The 25748-nt window shown below is 27.8% G+C and overlaps 1 protein-coding gene across 1 annotated transcript in view; it reads left to right on the top strand.

The window, feature by feature from the left end:
- The window catches only part of LOC103573800 (uncharacterized), a 123040-nt gene that overhangs the window by 19496 nt on the left and 77796 nt on the right, over positions 1-25748 (top strand). Inside the window, exon 2 of the mRNA XM_053739259.1 lies at positions 16712-16794. The gene's annotated coding sequence lies outside the window, so the exon portion shown is untranslated. The remainder of the gene's footprint in view (positions 1-16711; positions 16795-25748) is intronic.

Raw genomic sequence — 25748 nt, forward strand, 5'->3', positions numbered from 1 at the left:
GGAGTTATTTGTTCCAACGGCTTTACCATCGTCGTCAATTGCTGATAATATTTTTACGTTTGATTAAACGCTGATCCGATTTATCAGAACCGAAGCCTCGTTATGTCGACGAGCTCGAGAGGTATAGACGAGAATCTCATTTACTCAGCCTCATATGATTTCCGCATTTTTTTCCTCATACATTTTTCTTCTTAACTTTTACACTGCGAAAATTGAAAATTTGCAGGAAAAAATAAGTTATTGCGATCAGTTTAAAATTGAAAAATTATTTTTACACCAGATGTCCGTATATTGAGTGAGAATAACTTGAAAATCATTTTTCATCGTTTTTAGAAAGAGGACGGTAGATGCATAGGATCAATAATTTGATTCAATGATATCTTCTACGTAATTACATTTATGAAAAATCTTTTTACGATAACCCCGTGTAAAAAAATTGCTGAAAAAAGGTCAAAAAAGTGTTGACTATTTTAAACATTAAAACGCGAAACAATGAGGAACCTTTTTCAAACGATTTTCAAACTTAATACATAGAAAATAATAATTGACTTAATACTACAAATTAACATTTTTCTGTGCAAAAAACGTTCAAAAACAACTAATTTTGAACTATTTCGGAACTGTTATATTAATTGATTTTTCTCTTGAATTTTCAAAAGTTTAAAAAACGTTCAAAAAAAGTTCGTCGTTGTGTCATGTTTCGAAGTCTAAAATAGTCAACACTTTTTTAACAACTTTTTTTTTACACGGGACTTTTATTTATTTATTTTTCAAATAGATTTGCTGATTTCAATAAATATATTTTGAATATAGCAAAGAACTAGTGAAAAAATCTTCATGCAATTCGCCTAAATGTGTTTTCATAAATTTTTTAATCAAATATTCAGTTTGAACTCTTGTCATATGTGATCTACATATTGATCTCTTAGTATCCGTTACTTTCTATCATATTGTTTGGATCTGCGGCGATGGCGCGACTGATGGCTATCAAATAAAATATAAAAAAGTTTCAACAGATGGCCCAACTACTTTTTTAATGCATTACATAAAACTTTCAGAAAGTTGGTCAGTGGGTGGTCTCTATTCGTCCGTTTTTGGCTAGCGTTACACTCTTTCATCAAAAACGCACTAGCATATTCACTGTTTTCATCATAACATATTTGAAAGCATTTTAAAATAAACTTTTGTTTTTTCATCAAAGTTTATTTTCAATATCAAATTTGTTTCAACAATTTTACTAAATTGCTTTAGATTTATTGCATTATACTTTTTAACTGAAAGTTATAAATATATAAACATATACAAGAATTATAACTCTTACCTTTCGCTTAATTTTTTTTTTTTTAAATAACTTTAATTTTTTTGTATTTACTCCACGTACGAAGCATTGAATTTGTTTTCATACGGTAGCTTAAAAATATTTTACCAATACTGCAATTTCATTAATTCATACCTATAATTCACATAGTACATGTACTATTTAGTATATAAATAGTGCACTAAAATATCTTTAAATACTCTAATATAAAGATATTATAGATAAATTCTAAGCAGTATCTGATGCAATTTTTTCTTAATTATTATTGATGTTCATGTCAAAAAATCAAATCGTTTAACTATAAAAAATACATGAGAAAATTATATTGTGCCACTTGTCCAAACACCTGATTGGTTGTAAATAAACATAGATTGCATAAGAACTACACAATGAAGTACACATATATATGTGTAATATTTATAAAAGCAAATTATTATATGGACATATTAGATACCAAAGTTAAATTTTTAGCATTTGTGTAGCACATGTTTAGCATGTTGTAATGCTATTAAACCTCTTTTCGTCTAATTAAAATAATTAAAATTAATAGGAAATTGACAGATATATCAAGCAATGCTAAATATTATAACTTTTCTTTATTTATTATGATAAAACAATAATGATTTAGATAATGATTTTTGATAGCGTTCTACTTCTCATAAATCCAACGCTATTAAAAAAAATAATTAGTACGATTAGTTGTATTTTTCAGAAGTTATCGTGTTTTCAAACTTCGAAATGAGACAATAAATGAGAAGGGCTGTTTAGATTGAATCAATTAAATTTTTTTAAATTAATATAATTAATAATTAATTGACTTGGTATTAAATATAAATTTTTACTCAATAAATTTTATTTATGAAAATATGTATTTCTACTTATTTTCGTGTACTACGAGTGAAGTAACTAATAATTTTAGAGTGCTTGTAAAACACAGAATGCATTCGCGTTTGAAATATGCAACAGAGAAATTATTAATTTTAATACAATTTTTAATGGTATAGATTTCAAACATGAGGCGTATGTATTAATCATCAAAGTAATGAAATTTAATTCATCGTATCAATATTTATCATAATATAACGATTTATGCAGGATGAATTTAATTATTTATAGATTTCGAATGAACTTGGTAATTATTTTATAAATTAATATAGTGTTTGTGATTTTTTAAATCATCAGCTTTTTCATTGCTGAAAAATAAAATATTATTTTTTTATATTCATATTGATATTCGTGTTTTATATGTACTAAAATTTTTTAGTACTAATAATAATATTATATATATTAGTATTATTATTGATAATAGTTCGTAAAAAGACATAAAAAAAATTGAACTATAATAAGGGAAGTAATAAGCAATTAAATGAAAGAAAATAACTTTTATTGATAGAATAATTTGTAATAAAAGTGATGGATCAAATGTATGATCATTGTTGCATTTGAGTATGTAGGTATTGAATTAACGCTATCAAACCTGTCGATCTCGCATGGGATCTAAAGACGCTGACAATCGTTGTATTGAGGGAGCTTCATGTACACGTGCGTGTCCGCCTACAATTGATCGCAGCACACTTAGGACGCGGGTAAACTTTTTTTTTTTGCAGGTAGTAGAGTTCTCATTGTTGTGCTCGATGTGCCGTATAACTAGGATTACATCTTGTGCAGCCGGATTACTAACTGTGCTGCTGCGAGCTTGTTCTTCTATTCCACTCTGCATCCTATAGTATTTATTCATTTTTATCTTCCTTTCCCTCACTCTCTCTCTCTCCGTCTCTCTCTTTAGTAAATTTCTTTAATTCTATACTTAGTACTAATACTTTCTTATTCAATTCAATTAGTTTTTCACTCCATCACCTCTTCAAAGAAAAGAATTTCGCCGACTTATTCTAGACCTTTTATTACATATTATTTTTATTGAAAAAAAAAAAAAAAAAAAAAAAAAAGAACAATTATGCGAACGTATATATAAAAGTTTAATTTTACGAACTTTATTATATTATATAATTTTATTTGATCTGTGAATATCTACCTTTATTTTAAAATAAGAACTGATATTATTTTTTTTAATTATAATAATGTATACATATTTCTGAGGTATTTTTTTGCCATCTTATAATGACTCATTTTTATTTTTAAGAATTCAACTCTAAAGATAAAAAAATATATATATAATTTGAACTTTGTGTTGATATTTAAAAAAAAAAAACTTTCGATGTGATAGTGCTCAAAGACGAATCTATTTGTACACTGAGAATATTTATAATATAAAGCTACAGATGGTATTAAATTGAGGCAGACGTCATTTACGAGAGTAGCTTGGGACATTCAGTCTTTTTCGATGTTTTCATTCTTTCCTTCAGCCTCTATCATCAATTTCTTTTCCTTACCACGTATTTCGAGTTCTCCTGCACCTGGAGCATTCTTCGAACGTTCCCGAGCGATCTCTAGACCGACTTCAAAGGACCTTTTTTTCCTTCTATCAATTCAGGTGGTCTCGGCCATGTTATTTTGATTAAGATTTTTCTACTCTATTTTCAATGGAGGCTATTGCATCTTCCAAGTTTAAGATTTTAATTCTACACAGCGGTAATGAAGTTCTCATGTTTTTGATAAAATTAAAAAATAAATTGCAAAAAGAATGTTTGCCATTAGATGAAACATTTCAATTTAAAAGATTTAGTTTAGTATCAAACATAGACCAGAGTATCTATTGAAGTTTTCAGTGAGAATTAAAAAATCTAAAAGTACGTAAGTGAGGCATTCTTTTTAACTTACAGTATAAAACAGTTAAAATTTATATTCTTATATTTTTTTCTGCAAAGTGTTAATCAACAATTTTATTACAGTAGTTAAAAATAATAATTAAATTTGAACAAAGTTTACTTATCTTCCAGAGTATGCACATCACTCAGCTAAGTTTTCTAGTACTCATTAGCATATAAATCTACAGAAGAAGTTTAACAATCAGCGTGAAACTAGGAGATTGGTGATGGTAATAGATATGTGTAATAGACTCATTAGACAGTCACACAACAGGAGATATAGTTTGAAATTCGATTGAAGTACGAATATAATGCATACGTAAGATTAGTTGAAAGATGTGCCATTCACAGTTGAGATAAGGTAGATTTATCAAAATAAATTATATACTTCAGAAAACCGACCCATTTTTTTAAAAAAATACGAATTATTCATATTCTGTATTTCAATACAAATTATTAAGGCAATTTATTTTTCTGAAACTTAAAAAGTTTTTGATCTCTATTGTAAAATCAAAAGAAAGGGAACTAAAGATTATCATCGTATAAATATGAAATTTAAAGCTTGCCCTTTCAAATTTGAATATAATTGTTTTGGAATTTAGCTATGACCTTTAAAGGTCATAGACTAATTAATTTATAAATCATTTAAGATTAAAAACCATAAAATTATTTATTTTTTAAATTTGAAATAGTAATCGTTCCTAAACTTATTATCAAAATTTGCTAATCATTAAACTTTATCAATACAAATTATTAGTTGCGTTAAGAATTGTTGGCGGCTTCATAATATGATAAGGCGCGTTATATGATATATACGTGTCATAAGTTTTTGAGCTGTTGGTATTTTGCAAACCTTCTCAACTAATTAGCACATATTGTATCAAAATCTTCTCAAAGTTGTGCTATGAGACCCTTAGCAAGGGACGAAATTTCTACGACATATCTATACCTAAAAACTTATATATACAAGAGTTCAAGAGTCTGCTATACAATCGGTGTATACATTTCTCTTCCTATTGCCAAGAGCAGTTTTGATGAGCCACTTAAAGACCTTGTTGAAAACTTCTAAGGGATTGTATATTAACGTACTATACCATTGAAGATGATATTTTTTTTTAATCTCTCTTTAGAACTATTATTTTCTTCTATACATCCTTTCCGTTCATCCACCCTAGTAGCCGTTTTATTATAAGGGGTTGAAAGTGTCATCATTGCATTCCACAACCTTGAGGCAATCCGCTGGCCTTCTCTCTGTTAGTTTAGAAAATTGCTATTGGTGTTGGACAAAGAATAGTAGTTTGTCTTGGTCAAGAAACATATACACATAAAAATAAAAATGTACGATATAAGTAAAGAAATAAACCTATATAAATAACTTGAAAATAAAACTAGAGCATAAAAATATATTGAAACATAAAATATATTTAGAAAAGGAAAATTACATTTTACAGTTAATTGATTATAGTAGAAGTTCATGATTAAAGGTTGAAAAATAAAGGCATATTAGGAACAGATGACCAACTAATTAGAATATAGTTAATTATGAATAAAAAAAACATTGAAGGTTGGGTGCATAAAATCGATAAGAGAGATCCGGAGATGAGTAGTATTACACGGGTTTTTAACTCTGTTCATCGTCGTGACTGTTAATCATAACTTCTTTGCAAGAAAAAGGGTGGTTTTGTTAGTTTACATCGCAATGAAGAGAGACTCGTGGGATTTTAATAGACTGGGGGACTGATAAGTACTTTTATTTTTAAGTATTATTACCTTTGATGATAACACCATAACACTTTTTTTTTATTTCGTAATGATTAAACGTACGGATCAGTTGGATTAAAACAGATCAGGTTTCTCCTGTAAAGCGGCTCACATTTTTATCCTCGTATATATTTTTTATTTTATATTTTGCTTTTAAATATTTTGTTGCATTTTAAAAAACTCGGTATGAATAATACATTTTCAAAAGAGATATTTTTATTATAAGTACAATATATTTTTTATGCATTTTATTCAAAAAGTTTAAATATGTTGAAACATAAAATTTGAAGGACAAAATATATTGTGCATAATAATATGTTATCAATGTTTAAAATATATCTGTATGAAAGACAAATTGGTTTTATTTTTAAAGATGACAAGTTTACATTGCCCTGTTAGAATACTTTATTACTGTATACTGTTTTGCATAATATGCTGTTTAAATCGACGGGGCTAAACTCGATTTATTTGGCCACTTTTTTTTTATTTTTCCCCAGTGATTATGGTTTTTATATTATAATCCAAAGCTCTCTGCAGTGTTGACTTATTATTTATTTTTAATCATTTTTCATCTCATGTTAATTTAATTTTCATTAAAAAATTTTTATTTCATTTTTTAATTTATTTTCGTGTTTCGTTTCTTTTTCTTTTTTTTTTTTTTTGAAAAAAGTAATATATTTTTAATAGTTTTTAGTTTGTTTTTCTTTTTAATCTATTGTCAGACTCATATCAACGTACATGGAATGCAAATAAGAATAAAATTATAAAAGAAAGAATAAGTATTATCTCATCACTATCGCATTACATTGTTTCTCATGTTCTTTTGATAAAAATTTAAAAATATAAAAAAAAAATGTCGTACAATGTTGTGAATATGTTTCCATAATCTAAAGTAAAAGTTATAAGAACTGGTTCTTATCAAACTTTTAATAAGAAATTCAAAACTAGATGATATTATTTTATACATCAAGAGATTACGAGTTAAGTATCAATTTATGTCTCTTTGAAAGTACATTAATAACTAATTTAACTTAATGTTTAATAAAAAATTATAATAATAATCTTTATTACATTAGCATACTATTAAAAATTATTCAATGTATTCTTTTATGAAATATATTGTCTCGTTCACTTGAGGGTTGAAATTAAAATCTTGGCCGAGGGTTAAAGAAAAGTAAATTGTGATTTCTAGCAAACTCTGCTAGATTAATCTGTGAATATTTCACTGAGTTAGCATAGATTGAGATAAAGCTGACATGATGAGTTGAGTGTTTTAAATTTTCTTGATACTAACTGTAATATGTGTCATTGTATTTTTTTTTTTTTTTTTTGAGGAAAAGTATTTGTTTTTAATTAATGGATAAAATGATAGTAACTTTAAAATAAATATTAAAAGATTTTTTTAGCAGAATAAAATTATTGCAAAAAAAAAAAAAAAGAAAATTGAAGAGTAAAGTGTTTTTTATTTTGTCAAATTAAAATCTATATATTTTTATTTCACTTTAAATTGTTCATTGTTTTTTTTGTTTTTTTTTTTTTTTTGTTTTTACTGAATTGGGGTGTTAAAAATACAATAGTTTTAAAGTACATGCATGTACAAAGTGAGGAACCGAATAGATAGAATGGGTAGTAGATGAAAATCATTAACATGTACTACTATATGAAATTTTTATGCTATATTTAAGAGAACGTGATGTTAATTAAAGTTGTATAGAAGCATTAAAGTACTGGTGGCCCCGACAAATGTCTTTATTATTTCACAGAGTCATAAAATATTTAAGCATTAAAACATTTTTATTTCGTCTTTTTCTATAAAACCTTTCGTCAGTTCTTTTGGTTTATTAAAATTTAAGTATTCATAAGTGTAAAAAGTATATATGTATGAACAATTATTAAAGTAATTATTTAATGCTTAGAGTCATTTATAAAGAACACAATTTTTTACTTGGAAAATTTTGATGACATTTCTGTCAGAAATAATTCATTTAAATTTAAATGGTCTAAATATATTATAATAATTATTTTTTATTTAAAATTTTATGTTATTAAAACCGAACTTTTTATTCAATATTGTTTTTTTAATGGTCGATGTATTTGTCTCTAGCTTATAATCAGGTCACTTTGTTGATTAAAATCGATCATCAATGTATTTGCACTGTTTTAAATATTCATATATTGAACGTAGACATACCTGATATAGTTTATAGCTTATCTAAATTATCCATTCTTTTGGTTTAATATATGTGAACTATTAAACATATGTCTTTATTATAAACAACTGAATACTTTTAACTTTTTTTGTGATAATGTACAAAAGAAACGTAGCTTTTAATCTAAATCCAGGGTCTTCTAAGCAATCTTTCATCTAATATTCAGGTCGAAGTCTCAGAAATCATTTTTGTTTCCTTTTCAAGATACGTTAGAGGGTGAAGGTAAGTAATATTTTTTCGTACATGTTAATTTTCACGGAAATCAGGATTTCAAATTTTTAAGATCAATTAAACAAACTGTTGATCAGGAGTGATGCTTTTTTGGAAATGCTCTCGCTCTAGCTCTCGTTATATTGCAATGCTTGGTCATAGAGCTAAAGCTAGAACAATTTCGAATGCACCATAAATATTTAAATTGTAAAATTTGAAAAAATTAAACATTATTCAAAAAAGTGCTTTGAGGTTGTCACGTGAATAGCAGAAAGTTCTATCATAAGTCTACTGGTTTTTTTTTAGTGATATATATATTTCATATTCGGATCAATACTTATCAATCTGTTATGAGAAAGTTAGCGTTTTTTTGCACGTGTTAATCGAAAACATTCTTAGTGTACTTTACTGTCGCGTTAAAACAATTCCAGTGATTTCTGAACATTTCGATTACATTCAAATCGTATCTATACGTTTGATATCACACACTAAAAAATATAATGTGCAGACTATCTAAAAGACAAGACTTTTGAAGAAATAACTTAAGATAATATATGGTCATATATTTATAATGGTCTCATTGAAATATCATTTTTTCGTACATTGATATCACTTTATTTTTATATGTATAAGTTTGTATGCTTTCATGATAACTTTCGAAAGTCCCAACAAATTGATCTTTAATCCATTTTTTGATAAACATAAAATTTTCTGTAAAATAGATTTAAAATCACATATTCATATCTTTTCGTTCACTCACAATAAGGTTCAAGCCGTTGGTGTATTTTACCAAAGCCATATTGTCGACTTTCTCACCATTAGTTTTTATTGTTTCCGTTTTCTATTTAATACGAGTATAAAAGCATTGGCGCCGCGGTCTTAAAATAAAACATGACGATTCCTAAGAAAACGAAAGCGGTTAACTTAATAAAAATTTAATGAAATATCGCGGGTATACAGATTTAGGATTTGATATATTTGGCCAAAAGTTAATTGTATTCTTTCATACAAAATAATCATTAATACTTAATTACAAATTAACCTTACTTCTCGGTATGATGTCAAAAGTCAATTAATTGCAAAATTATTATAGTTGAAAATTGAAAATTTTATTACGAATTTGGATTTTCTTTATTTTTATTATCACTCTAATGTTTAAGATATGCACTTTTCATTTTTACAAACTTTTTTTTGTCTTTGAAAGTTATTATTTTTATTAAAAAATTCGTTTTAAATTTCATAAGAAACCTGTTAGTGCGAAAAACAAACTTTACAAATTTTTATTAATGATTGCGGGAAAACTAGCTAGACTGAGGACAAATGCTAGGGGATTTGATGGTGTATATTTGAATTGAGAAGCATCCAGCCGCGATATAATTCTCAGTGGACAGGAAATGAAGTCAGCGTGAGACAAAGTTTGAACGACTCTTGGCCTCATCGTTCGACCCTGGTGACAACTACTATAATCATCGAGGGGAAATTAAACTTTTCTAATTATTTTAACAAGTATTGCAATATTATTAAAAATTGAAAAAGTCATTTTTATTAATTTGATTATTTTACAAAAAATTTTTATCAATTTAAATCTATGTTATTACACTATAAAAAATCAAGCGTGGGTTCGGAGTGATTATGGATTTTATTTCAATTCGAATTTACTTTCATTCAGAGTTTTGAAAACAATTATTCCGCATACGGAGTAAAAAAGAGAGCTTGTCTTTTCAGCGGAGTAATTTCGAAGTATTCTTGATTTTATTTCAATTGCCATTCATTCCGATTCGGAGTTTTAATATTAAAATAAATGTTATTGAAGTGTACTACACTTTACATGCATCCAATTATTTTTTGCTTTACTATTTACTTAATTTAATTAATTAGTGAATATTGCATGTGTATACAACTTCTATAATTTCTACTTTATTTAAATACAACACCAATCTACTTGATAGCACACATTTTATAAATGAATTTAATCAAGTTTTTATTTATTTCGAAATCTTGTTTTAAATTCTCATTATTGATTAAGTCGTTTTATATAATTCCAATTGTTTTAGCAGGTAATAAAAAAACAGATGACTGACATTTTAGCTTTGAATTGCTGTCACTTTTGTTTTCTTGACAAGTGTTTCTTGAATTTTTAAGACGTGATATGGTCTATCGATTTAAACGCCAGTAACTTCTCAAAGTGTATAAGTAAAGAATGAAAATATTAAAAACAACTTATGTATAGTGACATCGCGTATGTATAAGGGTGGTCGTTTTTCTTATATATTGTCATCGTCATCATTTCAGGGGTAAAATCGATACTTGGTTGTATTTCCTACACTCAATTTTTCTCAACCGCATAAGGTTTTACTCACAATCTCCCACGTACACTGCTTTCATGGAAATTATATTAAATTGCTAGAGATTATCATTTAATTATTTTATTTGGCATATTTGTTATTAAACTTTAAATATGACTACTAGGGTGGCCTTTTTTTTTTCTTATGAAAATTTGTTGGCTTACGATATGTTTTAAAAAGCCTCTCCAAAAATCAGCTTGATAAAAAATTTTCAAGAGGTCGCTCACGAATTTTGAAAATATCAAAAGTGATTGAAATTCAGGTTTTTTACTTCTGAATTTTTTCTTTGTTGTGGCGGCAATACTTTATATTTATAGAATCACGCTTATGCTGAAAATTTCAGCCCAAAGTTTGAATATTTAATCGGCGCTCAAGAATTTTAAATATTAACTGATAATATGTTACTAATAGTTTGAATTATTTTTTGTATTTTTTTATAACTCAATTATTGTCATTTCACTAAAATATAAATTTTGCATAACCAAAAATATACCGGACAGTCTTGAACAATAAGATTTGATAATCCGGGTCAAAAATAAAACTTGATTCAGGCTCGCTTCGCCTTATTTTCTTTTGAAGTTATCGATTTGCCGACGATTTTTCGATAAGATCTCGACTTTTTCGACTTAAATTAAATTTTTTTCATCTGAGTTTCAGCTTATTTCAACTTATTTGTATTTTTTGGTCTTAGTTTTAACTTATTGGTCTTTACTTCGAGCACGATAGTCATTCACCTTACTTTTGACTTGCTAAACCAAGTTGAAAAAAGTTATTTATTCGCCTTACTTTCGCCTTAATATATAAAAATTATTTCACCTTAGTTTTGACTTTTTCGCCTTACATTTTAAGTCGAATAAGTCTAAACCAAGTTAATTTCGACTTGATTTAAATATTATCGTTTTAAATCGTGACTAAGTAAGCTAGTTAAGTCTAAACCAAGGCGGAAACTCAATGTATTTCATATCTTCGTCAAAAAAAGTTGAGTTTGTCTTGTGAAAAACGGCTCCAAATTTCGTCTTGGTAAACCAAGTCTAAATCAAGTTTTATTTTTGACCCGGGAAGTTTTTAATAAGCGAAAAAATCTAAAAATTGAATTAAAAAATAAAAAAGTATCTAAATAACTTTTTTTTTTTATTTCTTGGGTTATATTTTCATTCATTGTGATGCAAACTGATGGTGATAAAATCGAGAAGCTTTATTATTAATATTCAAGGGTCGCTCGAAAACGTTCAAAAGACAGCACTCGAAAACATTCAAATTTCTTGATCGAGGTTTAAATAATTAAATTTTGGGCTTAAATTTTCAGCGTAGTCATGATTTCACAAATATAAACTATTGCTGCCACGAGAAAGAAAAAAATTTGGAATAAAAAATTCAAATTTTGATCATTTTTGATATTTTCAAAATTCGTGAGCGACCTCTTGAAAATTTTTTATCGAACTGATTTTTGGAGAGGCTTCTTAAAACATCGTAAACCAACAAATTTTCATAAGAGAATCGAAAAAAAAAAAAAAAATAGTCGGTTTTTTTGGGCCACCCTAATAACTACACTTTACTTTTTCGACGTATTGAATATCATTTATTTGTTCTAAGTCAAAAAAATTATTTTTATTTTTAATATTCTAATAAAAAAAAAGTAAATATAAATAATGCAAATAATTGAATATGATCGATTTGTTTTTTTTTTTTTCTTTTTGTTATATGTTTTATAGTTACAAACAGTTTTATTCGTGTAGAATGTTATATTTCAAGCAAAGACAGGAACATAAAGGAAATGATGGATATGTCGATCAAGGTATTGAACTTTCCACACGAGACAAGTTGCGAAAACTGGGTGCATTAATAATAAAGCTTTCCACCCCTCAAGCCAGTAGTTACAATCGATTGCGCTGTCTTAAAACTTTTATAGGAATAATTTTTTAGTTTGCATTATTATTTCTTTTTTCTAAATTCAACTCAAAAACGTCAACGTTGAGTGTAGAGATAAATTCTTTACCCACATAAAGAAAATTCTTCGTGAAAAATTATGCAGCACTAGTCATAAAATTACAGTTAATTCAGAACTCTTTGACATTACGGCAAACTTTACGCGAGAATTCAAAAATTTTTTAAGTTTTCAAATTAAACTTTAATGGGATCTTGAAAAATTACACTTCAGGGCACTAGAAAAGATACTAATTTAGTAAAATGTCCTAAACAGTCATTTATTTTTTTTACATACTAGCAAAATACTCACAAAAATACTTGAAATTTTATATTGTATCTAATAAAAATTATTAACTGTGCTGCACAAAAGATATTTTAAGTGCTTTAATAGGAAATCGGCTATTCTTGATCGAGTTCAAATATTCTTGTGAAAGTTATTCAGTTCATGTGACCGTAAAATGCTTCTACATATAAAATCTTGACAATAGTAATACGATTAAGGTTATGGTATAGATCGAATATTACGTTAATCGTTTATTTTATTTAAAAAAAAAAAAAAAAAAAAAAAAAAAAATACTCGCACAAAGCCCAACTTTACTTTGGTAATACTTTTAGCCCGCATAAAAAAAATTACTAATAAACGAAACACCAATAATAGAATAAGAATTTCATAATAGTTCAAGAAAATCTATACTGCGTTGCTTTGAGATTTATAAGAAAAAAAGGATGTACCCATGCAAAGATGGAATATATTAGGCAGTATAACACTTTTTCCTCAGAGAGCATAATAAATTTTATAAAAGCTTCAATAATATGATTGATAGCACTCTCGTTTATCATTATTATTTTTATAAATTCATTTTATGAGTAAATTTGATTGATAAATTATTTTCGTGTATGCATGCATATTTCAAAATATTTTATAGAAATTTATTCAAGGTGCAATAATTAGCTTAGTTTTTTGTCTGTTTTTTCTACTGTACAAACTAAAAAAACGTATATTTTTTTCTTCAATTTTTGCTGATGCATGAAGATTCGAAAATTGATAAAAACTATGTGAATAAATCAGCCAAATTCTAGGGCAATTTTGTTCTAACGTCACATTCGATTTCCTACTGTAGGGATTTATTACGATACTGAAGTTAGCCGACATCTAATAATTTTTGAATGATTTTTCAAAACGATAAATTATAAAAAAAAAAAATATTTGGAAAAATTACACCTACAGTTTTTTGAATTTTCTAAACGTGCATATTTTTAGTTTTTTTTTTTTGTTATTGATTGTTGAAAAAAAAAAATCTGAAAATTGTTGATTGTCTGTCAATTTCAGGATTATGGGATTTATCTGAATACTTGTAATGGTGTGTGTATATTGACGTAACATTTTTCATTTTTTCCAAATGATATTTTCAAGCTCTTTAACCTCGCAAACGCAGAAGTTCTTTTTTTCAGTTGGCTTACGGTTTTTGCATTATTTAAATTAATTAACAATTGTAGTTTACAAGCACTCAAAATTAGATTTTTTTAATGAGACATTTTATAATTCTTGTTAACAAGAATTCTTTACTTTTTTATCATAGTCACATCATTTTTTTTTTGTTTACAACAACATAAATTCAGTCGTAAAAAAGTTTATAACCGTAAATAAATTATGATACCATATATTGTTTCTGTAATAAAGAAACTTTTAAACATATCTTCTTTTTGATATTCCTCCTTTTTTAGTGTAGGTATTTAAGACAATTTTTATTTGTTGTATACAAAGCATTATATAGGTTTCAAACAAATTAATTTCGCGCAAAAGTAAAATTTACTTTTATTCTATTTTATGAATTTTTTTGTATGTAAAGTAGATAATAAAGAAGAATGATACAGTAGACTTTGGTGGTTTAGCAACGATTTAATAGTTTCAGAGACGTTAAAAGTTTTTTATTTTTTACCTTTGAACAAAAGCATTACCTCGTGAATATTCACCTGTCAGTGGCAGGACTCGTTGATGCTAAAAAGAAGTGGAAATAAACGAGAAGTCTCGTTCATATTCTCTTTTCTCTTATGCGATGGATTCAACTCCATAACAGGCACTAATTACACGGAATAATAACCTTTATTTTGTGTTACGAAAACAAGTTATATTTTATTTTTATTTATCATTATTATTGTTATTATTATTACATTTTTTTAAATCTTTTTCTTTTTCTGTAGATCTTGTTATTCGCACTTTTTCTCTTGAGACTCTGATTCATCCGTCTTGATAATCTTGTGGCACTATGAAAGGCACCGCGGGGTCGAATCTTGTCCTCTTACTCTCTTGTTACGACTATCCTTCTTACTCTTAAAAAGTACTCATCTCTTTCTTCTAGTTATCTTTTTTATTTATTTATTATTTTTATTTTGTACCTCTCTGGCCAGTCCACAGCTTTCTCTCTCTCTTTTACTCTCTTTCATCGTCTGCGAGGTTGCTTCTTTTCGTACAAGTACAGGTATGTGAGACTAAAGTCACGCCGCGGCACTAACTTTACTCTTTTGCTTCTTCCTCTTTGTCTTTTACTTCTTATTTTTTCCTTCATTCTTAGTCTTTCTCTCTTCCATTCCCTTCTTGCCTTTCGACTGACAATAATTTTCCAACTGCAGTCGTTCTCCTTCGTAGGTCTTGTCTTTCATTTTTTAAAATTCATTCTTTCCTATCTTTTTCATTTGTTTCCACTGCACTTCGGAATTTTAGGAAATTCGTTTGGCTATGGTGTTTTTATGTTGACTCATACAGAGAATACAAAAAATATGTTGCGCGATATGAAACATCAAGCAAAAATTATCATCAGTAAAATATTACAACTTTCATTGAATTTTTTTCTTTACCTATTTGATAGTTAATAGTTATAATTATCAATTTCAATCCTGATCATGTTTTTTTTCATTCATTCATTTATGCATGACAAAAGTTTGCAATTGTTTGAAAATTAATTTAAAAACTTGATGCCTGCAATTTAAAAAGCTTTTCACGATATTTTAGTCACGCAATCATAATAAAATTCAACTCACAAACAATTAAAAAAGACATTAAATAACTTTTAATTTAACACTCATTCAAATCATTATACTTTAAAGCAATCAAAAATTTAGTTAATTAACAATTTGATTGTATGATATATGAATATTAAAAAAAGTTATTATGAATAATTCAAAAAGAAGAGGAATAAATATTTTTGACGATGATGATGTTGCATGGAAACATTGAAAAATCCATTGATAAGGTGAAGAAGCATAAAGGTTGTGTTGCGAAAAGTCGACATTTATCTTACGATACACTCAGCTTTGGTCAATACGAAATGACTATCGAGCATGTATCAACTTTAAAACGTAGCTTGTAGTACTTTGCCGCGTTCAAAGCCGCAAGACTATCGTTGATGTACCATCTGCGTCCGGCATATACACTCCTGTACCAGTAAAACTTTTGACCTTATTCTTAACTGCTTTGGCGTATTTATCTCCCTTCTCTCTTCTCGTTTCCCGCAAAAGTCAAGGAAAACTACAGAATGCTTTATTATAATTGCATTACCATGATAACTTTGAGATTTATTTGCTTTATAAACGCTTTATATTCTCCTATGAACATTTATGTTTTATTTCTCTATGCATCACATACCATAATATGCTTAGGTATGTTTAAACTAACGTAATTTTATGCTCGTGCAAACATATCAACTAATGGACAAATATATTATAAATATATTTTAAAAACTTTTATTAGTATTTTGAAATATAGTTATAAGTATTATTTTTTAAGAAAAAAAAACCTCCTGAAGTAACAAATTTAATATATGGTGGAGTAATAACTGATTCGGATGAATACAATAAAAGCCACTTAGATTGTCCTAATTACAGAAACTTTGTTTCTTGGAGTGTAACGAAATTGATTTGTAAAAACAATAGTTTTCTAAAGTTATTGCATAACTGTAAGTCTAGATATTTTTTCTCGTATAATGAAAGTGAAAATGGACTATTGATTTCGTTAAAATGTATTTAAGAATTCAAAAGTTACAATGGGTTATAGTTGTTTTTTTGTAATACAGATATTATTGCGTCACTTATTATCTATACTCTCATAATATACTTTTTTTGAAGTCATTTTAACTAAAAAAAAAAATAACATGTCTGTTGTTTTTTTTTTTTTTTCAGGAAATAGTGGGTTGTCCAGGTACTCGAAGTTCGACGGTTTCCAACGACATCCGGTGAATATATAGTCTACTTTATACTTAACGGTAAGTCTGTTTCTATATCATACAATTACATGCACACACAGATACGCACATGTATATATATTTATTTATTTCCGAATTTGTTTAAACATGTGCGTTTTTATGTGTACATCTACATCCGTTTCATTGAATCGAATATGGAATAAATATACTATGTTGATTGTGTATATAAACATAAACGAGCTAGTAACATGTGGTAAGCATAAATTGTGCGCAACTGATCTTTTTACAGACCTCAAGCAACAAACTTATAACACACTATAATAAGCCAAGCACTAAAAGTGTATATCAAGCACCTTGCTAACTATTTTCTCCAGTGCTCTGTAACCTAAGGCTCAATCCCTCGTACAGCTGGTCACGTGATTATTAACATTAACTTTAAGTTGTGGTGTATACAATCAATATATTTAACGATATAAAATTTTTTCCTAAAAATTTTCTCAAGACGCGTTTTCATTTGTTTCTCTACTTGCACTCAACTGGATAAACGACACAATCTTTGTTGCACTTGTACAGTAAATGGGAACTTTATCCAAGCTTTTCTCGTCAACAAATGGAAGTTATCAAAAAATTGAAGTTCACTTCGCTAGTTCATAGAGTAAAGCATCGGGTCTGTATCTTTATTTTGCGTTTAGAGCTTTTATTTCAGAGAAAAGCTTGGACAAGATTATCTGATAACCGTTCTTAAGTAGTCTTATAAAACGAATAGCGTACTTTTGAAATGCTTACGTTAAAATAAAAAATCTTAAAAACAGTTGAACAGTGGGCCAACAGTGAAATATACAGCAGTTTTCGAGCTCGACTTAAATTTAGTATTAGACATATGTTGTTGAGTGCTTCGATTTTAAAAATACATTTCTTTACACTAATCTTTACAAAAAACGGGATTTTTATCGTATAATATTTCGTGTTATACAACCGGATTGTCAGATTTTAATTTTTAGTTTTACGAATCGAAAATGTTATAACGAGATAGACCTAATTATATTTTGATAGAAATCAGCAAAAAGTAACTTTTGAAAAATTTTTTTTTTTTAATCCTTTAAACTGTTTTTCTTATTGATTTAAAAATTGAGTCAAGTCTTCACTCTAGTAAACTTTTTCGATCACGTACAGAATAAAATCTCAGATTAACGAAAAAAAAATGTTATTACTGTAGTATTGTATATTATATTTTAACTATAATTAGTTATCCAATTGTTCTACTACTTTCATCTCAACGAATATTATTTTTTGATTTATTGGCCATAGGCTGAGTTCAATGGTTTGATGAAGCTTAAATAAACCTTGAGAAACTCGTCTCAGGCTTGATGACTTGACCTGATTACAGATTTTTAAGGCTTGATTAAAAATATTATGTGACATGTGATTGCACCATTAGTGCAAGCGTTGGATCAGGATTGGCCTAGTGGTAAATTCCTAAGACTTGATTTAAAAATATCCCACCATTGGCCCAAGTCTGGGCCCAGTGGTCACTATTCAAGGCTCGGCGGATGACAACCGACCCAAGACAGCATTGTCAATTCCTACACTGAAAAAAAGAAATATTTGTCCCAAATAAATCAATTTATTTGTGGCTTTTTTTTCAACTATTTCTTAATCATAAATAAATACATTTGGTACAACTAAATATGACAGTTGATTCAAATAATTTTATAATTTGACAGAAATATATCATTTATTTGAGGTAAGTAATTGATATATTTATGGTAAAGATCTTAAATTTGTGATAAATAACCTAAAATTTGGTGGTACTATACATATATTTGAAGACCTTATCTATTTGTAGCAATTGGATTATTTCTTTGACACAAATAAATCACTTATTTCACGCAATTAAACTACTCAAATAAATTATATCTTTCTCACAATTAAATATTTATTTGGCCAAGATATGATAAACCACTTGATTCAAAAAAATTTCGTTTATTAAATAAAAATAAAATATTTCTTGACTACTAAAAAATCTCTGGAATAGAGAAAATAAATCATCTTGCTCGGAAAAAAAACTTCTTGAATTGAAGTTTAAAAATTGCTTGGGCCAAGAAAAAAATTCACTTACTTTGAAAGTTTGCTTTTTTAATAAAAATGAAAATTTTCTTTCTTCAAATCCATTTTCTTGGCTGAAGAAATATAATCTAGCTCTGAGATATTGATTTTTTGGATCCAGTAGGAATAATTGTTAGAATTAAGAGTTCGTATATTTTTTATCCCAAAAGTTTGTTTTTATTTGAAACAAACTTTCTATTTGATAAGATTGGGGGAAATGATTAATGGAAACATTGAAACTAAACAACAATGCCGTTATGTAATATTGGGTATACTACCATTGAAATAAGTACATACTCGTCACTCAGTCAGATGTAGTAGTATTACTTTTTAGCATTAAGCATAATAGAAATTTTTTTTTCTCAACTTTAAGTATTTTTATTAATTGTATTCACAAAAAAATCGCATTTAAATGTTATTTATCTAATTTGATGATTCTGACATCAGTTCATCGTTAGAATATTTTGTTATTTTTATGATAAATTTATATGAAGTCCTTGTTAATTATTGCGAGACGAAATTGCTTTCAGTTTTAGCATATCACAGTTCTAAGATGTGTCTTTTACTAGGGACATCACGCACGACTGCGCGCGATCTTGTGGTGAGTGCCGAACTACTTCTGCCACTGCTGCCTAGCACCGATGATTTCTCTCTCCTCCATATATATATATACATATATATACATTTTCCTGAAGTAAAGTTTCTCTTAAATTAGTAAGCTACACACTTGTTTTCTTGGTTACAGCATGCAAACGTTCTCACGTTAAAAAAATTTTAATCATTCCAAAAAATTTCATATTACCACCAATAAGTAACATATCTTGCTTCAAAGAATATTTTAAGCAGTCGAACTCTATTAACTCGGATTCCATTATCTCGGAACTTTCCCTGAATTTTGACCCCCATTACGAGTTACGCTGTCTCCCACCCGATTATTTTTGACCCAAGTTGAAAAAAAAAAAACTTTGATTTAAGATAAACATTTGAAGACAATTTTTATTTGATGCAAAAATATTTTGATTGCCTTAATCGATCCAAAAATATTTCTTGAGCCGACAATATTTTTTTTGAGCCAAAAAATTTTTTTTTCTTTCATAATAATATACTATGTACTTAATAAACTTTGGAAACAAGATAAAGTGATTGTATTGGTAAAAAATGTTTTAAGTTAGTATGGAGTATATAACGTTTTACAATTGGCAGCAAATAAAAAACTCAAAACCGATTACATACTTGGCTATTAAATAAATGTTAGAATTTTTCAGAACTGGTTTTTTATATCGCAAACAGAGCTGTATTAAAATACCGTTGTCATCAGTATAAGGAAAAAATTTTTTCTTAATAGTTTTTTTTGTGCACTTGAATAATTATCATAATTTGCATTTTGCCCAATAAAATTTTTTATTAAAATTATTCAAGATATTTAAAATGTCATATAATTCAATTATTCAAAACGTCTTCTGTATTTTAAATAAAATTAGTAGAGAACTTACTTTTTTCTTTTGTATGTTAAAACATAGTGATCCCGTTAATTGCAAAAGAATTTTCTGTTCGTTGAAAAAAAAAAACAAAGAAATATTATAATGCACTTAACGATTTATTTGCATTTAGTAAATGGATTTTTTAGTGAAACCAACTTTTTTTTTATTCCATGTAGTTCATCAAATTAAACCAATCAATTAATTGGCTTAACTTGATCAAAATTCAAGGCGTCAAGTGGCAATAAACTGTAGGGCGTATTGACAAAATGCCGCCGCGCCGAGTCTCATCGCGTGGGTTATTAATTAGCCTTGGTAATACGCCAGTTACTAACCGGTTTATGACGTGGCTATTATTTGTAATCAATTCCGTGTATATGCTTGCAAATTCCTCTGATAAAAAAATATATTATTATACAATCTTCGTAATCTTGAAATTTATAAATAATATTTAAATCTTAAAAGTATTGTTTTAATAACAATATCAAATTTTAATGGCATTTATATATTATAGTATCTATACCTTCTTGGTAATTTAATTCTGTACTATTTTTTACGTCTTTCCTTTTTTCCATTTTTCCGCACGCGATCGTTGACCTGATTCTCACACCTCAAGAATGCCACATCATGGAAAATCTATTATAGTAATTTATAAACTATTAATTTGTATTTGAGTAAAATATTTTATTCTGCGTCGATATTTGATGATTAAGTGATTAAATTGTTATTAGTACATTAATAATGTGTTGGGTAGTTTTATGGTTTTATATGAGACTCAGGAAGTGTTTAATATAGTAATTGTGGTCAAGTCATAACATAAAACATTTTTCATAGTACGCAACAATAATTTTTAAATCATATAAATTCCTGCTAACATATTTTTCATGAGGGTATATTGGAGGAAACGTAAAACTATATATATGTATGTATGTATATATTAAAGGCACGTACAATTGAGACACGCTAATAGTCGTGCGTTTCATGACAGTATAATAATCTGAACTCTCTGACCGACATGCTTGGTTAACGAAATTGCGCGCACGAAACAAATCAACGTAACGTGTAAGTCTACATGTGTGCATAAACGTGCCATTGCTCGTGAAGAATGACACGAACGTTGATAAGCAACCATTAGTTGTCGACTCAAATTAACTCGAGAATACTTAATCGACTGATTCAAGAGTATACGTTTTATTTTATCTTTTAATTATAATATATAGGAAAAGGGGGGGGGGGGCAAAACGGGGTACCCCCCAAATTTTGTAAAAAAAGAAATTTTATATTTTAAATGGTTTTTAAACATTCCAAAATCACTTTTGTAAATATAATTGAGCGTAATTTTGAATTTCTTTTTGTTAAACTTTTTCAAAAATCAATTGTCAGTTGAAAAATATTAATGACTTTTGTTTTATGATAGAAACTATTGAAAATTTGTTTTTCTACTTTTGTAGCCAATAATCATGTAAAATATAATTTTTTTAAATGTAAATTACTTGCAAAAAAGTTTTACTTACTCAAATTCATTTAAAATCCAGAAATTTTTGTTTTTTTTTATCTTTTTTTGGGGTACCTCATTTTGCCCGCAAAAATGAAAAATTTTTTTTTAACGATAACTGAAAATTTTTCCTACTTACTTTGAATGTCATTAAAAAAAAAAGATTCAGTGTATTTAAGTCTTCGAAAATTTCGTATTTCCTTAAGTACCCCGTTTTGCCCCTTCCTCCCCTATCTATCAATGGAAATATTATTAATTTATCTCAAACTTTTATTGAATAAACACTTGTTATTTATTCATTTTATTGATAAATTTCTTCAAAATTATGAATCAATATTGAGTTCAGTGCTGCCAGAATATGCGATATTTTTACCACCTCTTGAGGTGAAATAGCATTGACTGTAATGGCAGAAGGGGGTAAAAATATCGCACGTTCTGGCAGCACTGATTGAGTTAAAGCAGCAGAGGATGTAATTAAAACAATAATTTACTCGCATTTGGCACTAGAAAGGTCGTTCGCCAAAAAGGAAAAAAAAATTTGAAATTCAAAAGAAACGGATAAACTCATTGATGTTTTTTTGTTTTCTTCATTACATATGCATATAGGAGACCATACTCTGTAAGCACAAAGATCGTATACTTTAATAGCATTAGCATCTATCTGTGTTAATTAGCACTAAATACAGACGGTAGAAATTGTATTAAGATGATCGTGGTGGTTTTGGATCTCATACAAAGGGATTATGAAACTTGAAAAATCAATAAGCTTTATGGTTTGATTTCCGTTAATAATTACACAAACTTGCTTGCTTGAAATAATTTATCAAACAATGTTCAAATATTTGATCTATTGTTTAAAATTTACACTATAAATATCTAACTTTACCACTGTACGAAACAATTATAGCTAAAATCGATGAACTTCTGTTTCATAGATGAATTTATGCTTTAAAAATGTATTAAGAGTTGAGATTAATTATTAACGACATGAATTATAAACTAACTTTGATCTCTAAGCCATAAACTAACTTTGATCCTTTTACATCTATTTCTAGCGGCTTTAGACTATTACTAGTTCTTACATCTAGGAGGTCTAGTTCTGCATATATTTGAGAAAACCATTAAGCACATTTATGTCTGGAAGAAAAAAATGTTTGGGTCAGTAATAAACCGAATCAATCGAAAATTTTCGTTTTTAGTATTTCTTTATAAAAAATAAGTATATTCGAGCTAGCTAAATATGCTGTTAACTTAAATACTATCATTGTTTATTTTTAATAAGTACATTATTTGCCAAAAATAAATAATGAATTGTTCAAAAACGTCATATATTTTGCTCAAATAAATGCTATTCGGCTCAAATTTTTCTTTTTTTTTTTCGGCGTGTCATGTTAGAATTCAGAAAAGCTACGACTATCATCTATTAAGATGTTAAACAAAAAACTTGTTAGAAGTTTATTATGCTCGTAGTTTCAATGCAGGTAATACGAAAAGTTTATTTGACAATATTGAATATTGATTGAAATCAACCAGTAAAATTGTGTCAAAAATATATAAAACTTGGTTTGAATCCAATAGAATTTAGTTTTTTCTTGTAACTACCCCTAAAGTTGACAGAAATACGTGACTTTAACAACGTGCGCACTGGTTATATTTTCACTGAACTCATACATTTATTAACGCGGCGTGTCTTAAGGACTTTTCATCTTTAGTTAATCAAAATATGGCTAAAAGCGTTTCATTTTTATCTCAATCTAGAAGAAACAATTGGTCATTTTCAAATAACTACATTTTGATATTCTAATTCGATATATTCAAGTTAATGCTGAAAGTTTGTCTCTGAAAATGAATTAACTTATAGCTCCTTAACAGTTCATAATGACTCAATCATTCGTAGTCAATATCAACTCATTTTTAGAATGCCGTTGATCGATAAGATCGAGGATTCAACACTTTAGACAAAATTTACGTTTTAATTTTCACATATTACTTCATTGGAGCTTGAATATAAATTTGATCACTGCTTCACGTTTTTCTACCAAAGCTCATCTTTTTGAGATTTTTTTTGGCATATAAAATCTTTTGAAACGGTGAGAGTACGACGAAAAAATTTCGTTTTTTTTCAACATCTTTATATGTATACTAAAATTCATATGTTTCGCACGCGAGTAAACGAGTGTCGCTTTTCATAGATTTATTATAATGTATATACATTACATAAATATATATTGTATGTATTTTTATGTTATCTTTCCCAATCAGGTATATGGAAAAGAGGCTTTACATCTGTTTCATGGCTTTTTTTATTATAATAAAAATGGAATGTATATATATATATTTATCTAGATGATGAAAAAAAAACACTTGGTCATAATCGTAGATTATATGAAAATTTCCTAACAAACTCAAGAGATTGAAATTTTTTTTTATAGAATAAACGTTTATATTTTAGCGATTTATAAAATTGAATTTAGCAATGTTCGTAATAAATTTTTGTATTACAATACTTTTTATTTATTTTTTATGATAAATGGTGTCCACCAAGAGTATAGTGCTTATTGATTCGGGATTAGGAGGATGAAAAATCCATATAAAAATGAAATTGTATTTAAATTCAATGCAAATTGAATTTGAATATATATTTTTGTATAGTTTTATATTATTTATTAATATTAGAGATTGTTTATCTGGATGGGAAAAATATTTGAATTTGACAAGTCCATCTGAAAGGAAAAATTGTATGACACTCCTTCGACGATCAAGAAGAGACTCAAAGGCAATGTGTAAATAGCGTAGGGTCATGGAAAATGCTAATGTGAGTTAGGAGCACGAGGGAGTATAGAATAATAAAATAAGTAAAAAAAAAAAAAGGATAAAGAAACGTAAAGAAACTCTTTCTTTTTTCTTTTTATTTTCCAGAAAAAGGACTAACAGTTTAAAGAAAAAAAAGATAACTGTTTTTACGGCGTTTGTGCTTTGCCCGGAAATCTCATTGTTGAAAAATAATGGTATCGTTAGCTGAGCGTTGCTGGGCACCTTTCTATTTCCTTCCGCTTGGGACGAGTACTATGCAAACGTTTCACTCGAATATATATTCGGTTTTTGTTTTATTTTCTACTGAACTATAAGATGAGAGAGAAGAAGGTAAAGGATGGTATGAGAATTGTGGGCGGGGAAGAGTGATGTGATGTGCGAGTGCCAAGCGGATCTCATCGAAGCGTAGTCTTTTTCTCAGAATCTCCTTCAAGTTTTGAGTAGCAATGACCAAAACTCAGGAGTGTTTTTAAAATATTGAGAAAACACAAGAATAATGAATAGAAAATTTAAATGAGTAAATATATCTTTTTGGTATTGTCTAAAATAATGTATAAAGATTTAGTAAGTAGATAAACAAACGTTTTTTCACAATTGTGACTTTTTTTGTTTGATGTATTTTACGATTTGTATCTATACTAATTTATTCTAGGTGTATATATTTGAGTGGATAGACTATTTCTTACTGGAGAATGTGTCTCTGTCGGTAGTATAGTAATGTCATTTTCATGTCTGCAAGCAATAAAATGCAGAAGAGAGTGTCGAGAAGGGGCGGAGGCATAGAGCAACTCGCTAATTAGCTCCGTTACATGGAAATGTGCGCTCGTGAAACGCCGTGTCTTTCTCTCACCCCTGTATAACGAAGAATGGGATACTTATTTCAAATAATGATCCTTAGGGAAATTGTATATTCCTTCAGACTCCCTTTTCCGTAGGGTAATATTTTATTCTTAGGTAAACTAATACATATTACATAATCACTTTAAATTTTTTATTTACAACATTTAGCATAGTGTTAAGTCTTTAAACAAATTCTAACAAATCATTAATCCTTTCACCATAATTAAATTTAAATTTTTTTAAAAGAAATCTTCCTTTATTCCCGGGTAAGTGTGAATTAA

The sequence above is a fragment of the Microplitis demolitor genome, chromosome 5, assembly GCF_026212275.2.
Source record: "Microplitis demolitor isolate Queensland-Clemson2020A chromosome 5, iyMicDemo2.1a, whole genome shotgun sequence".
Lineage (NCBI taxonomy): Eukaryota > Metazoa > Arthropoda > Insecta > Hymenoptera > Braconidae > Microplitis > Microplitis demolitor.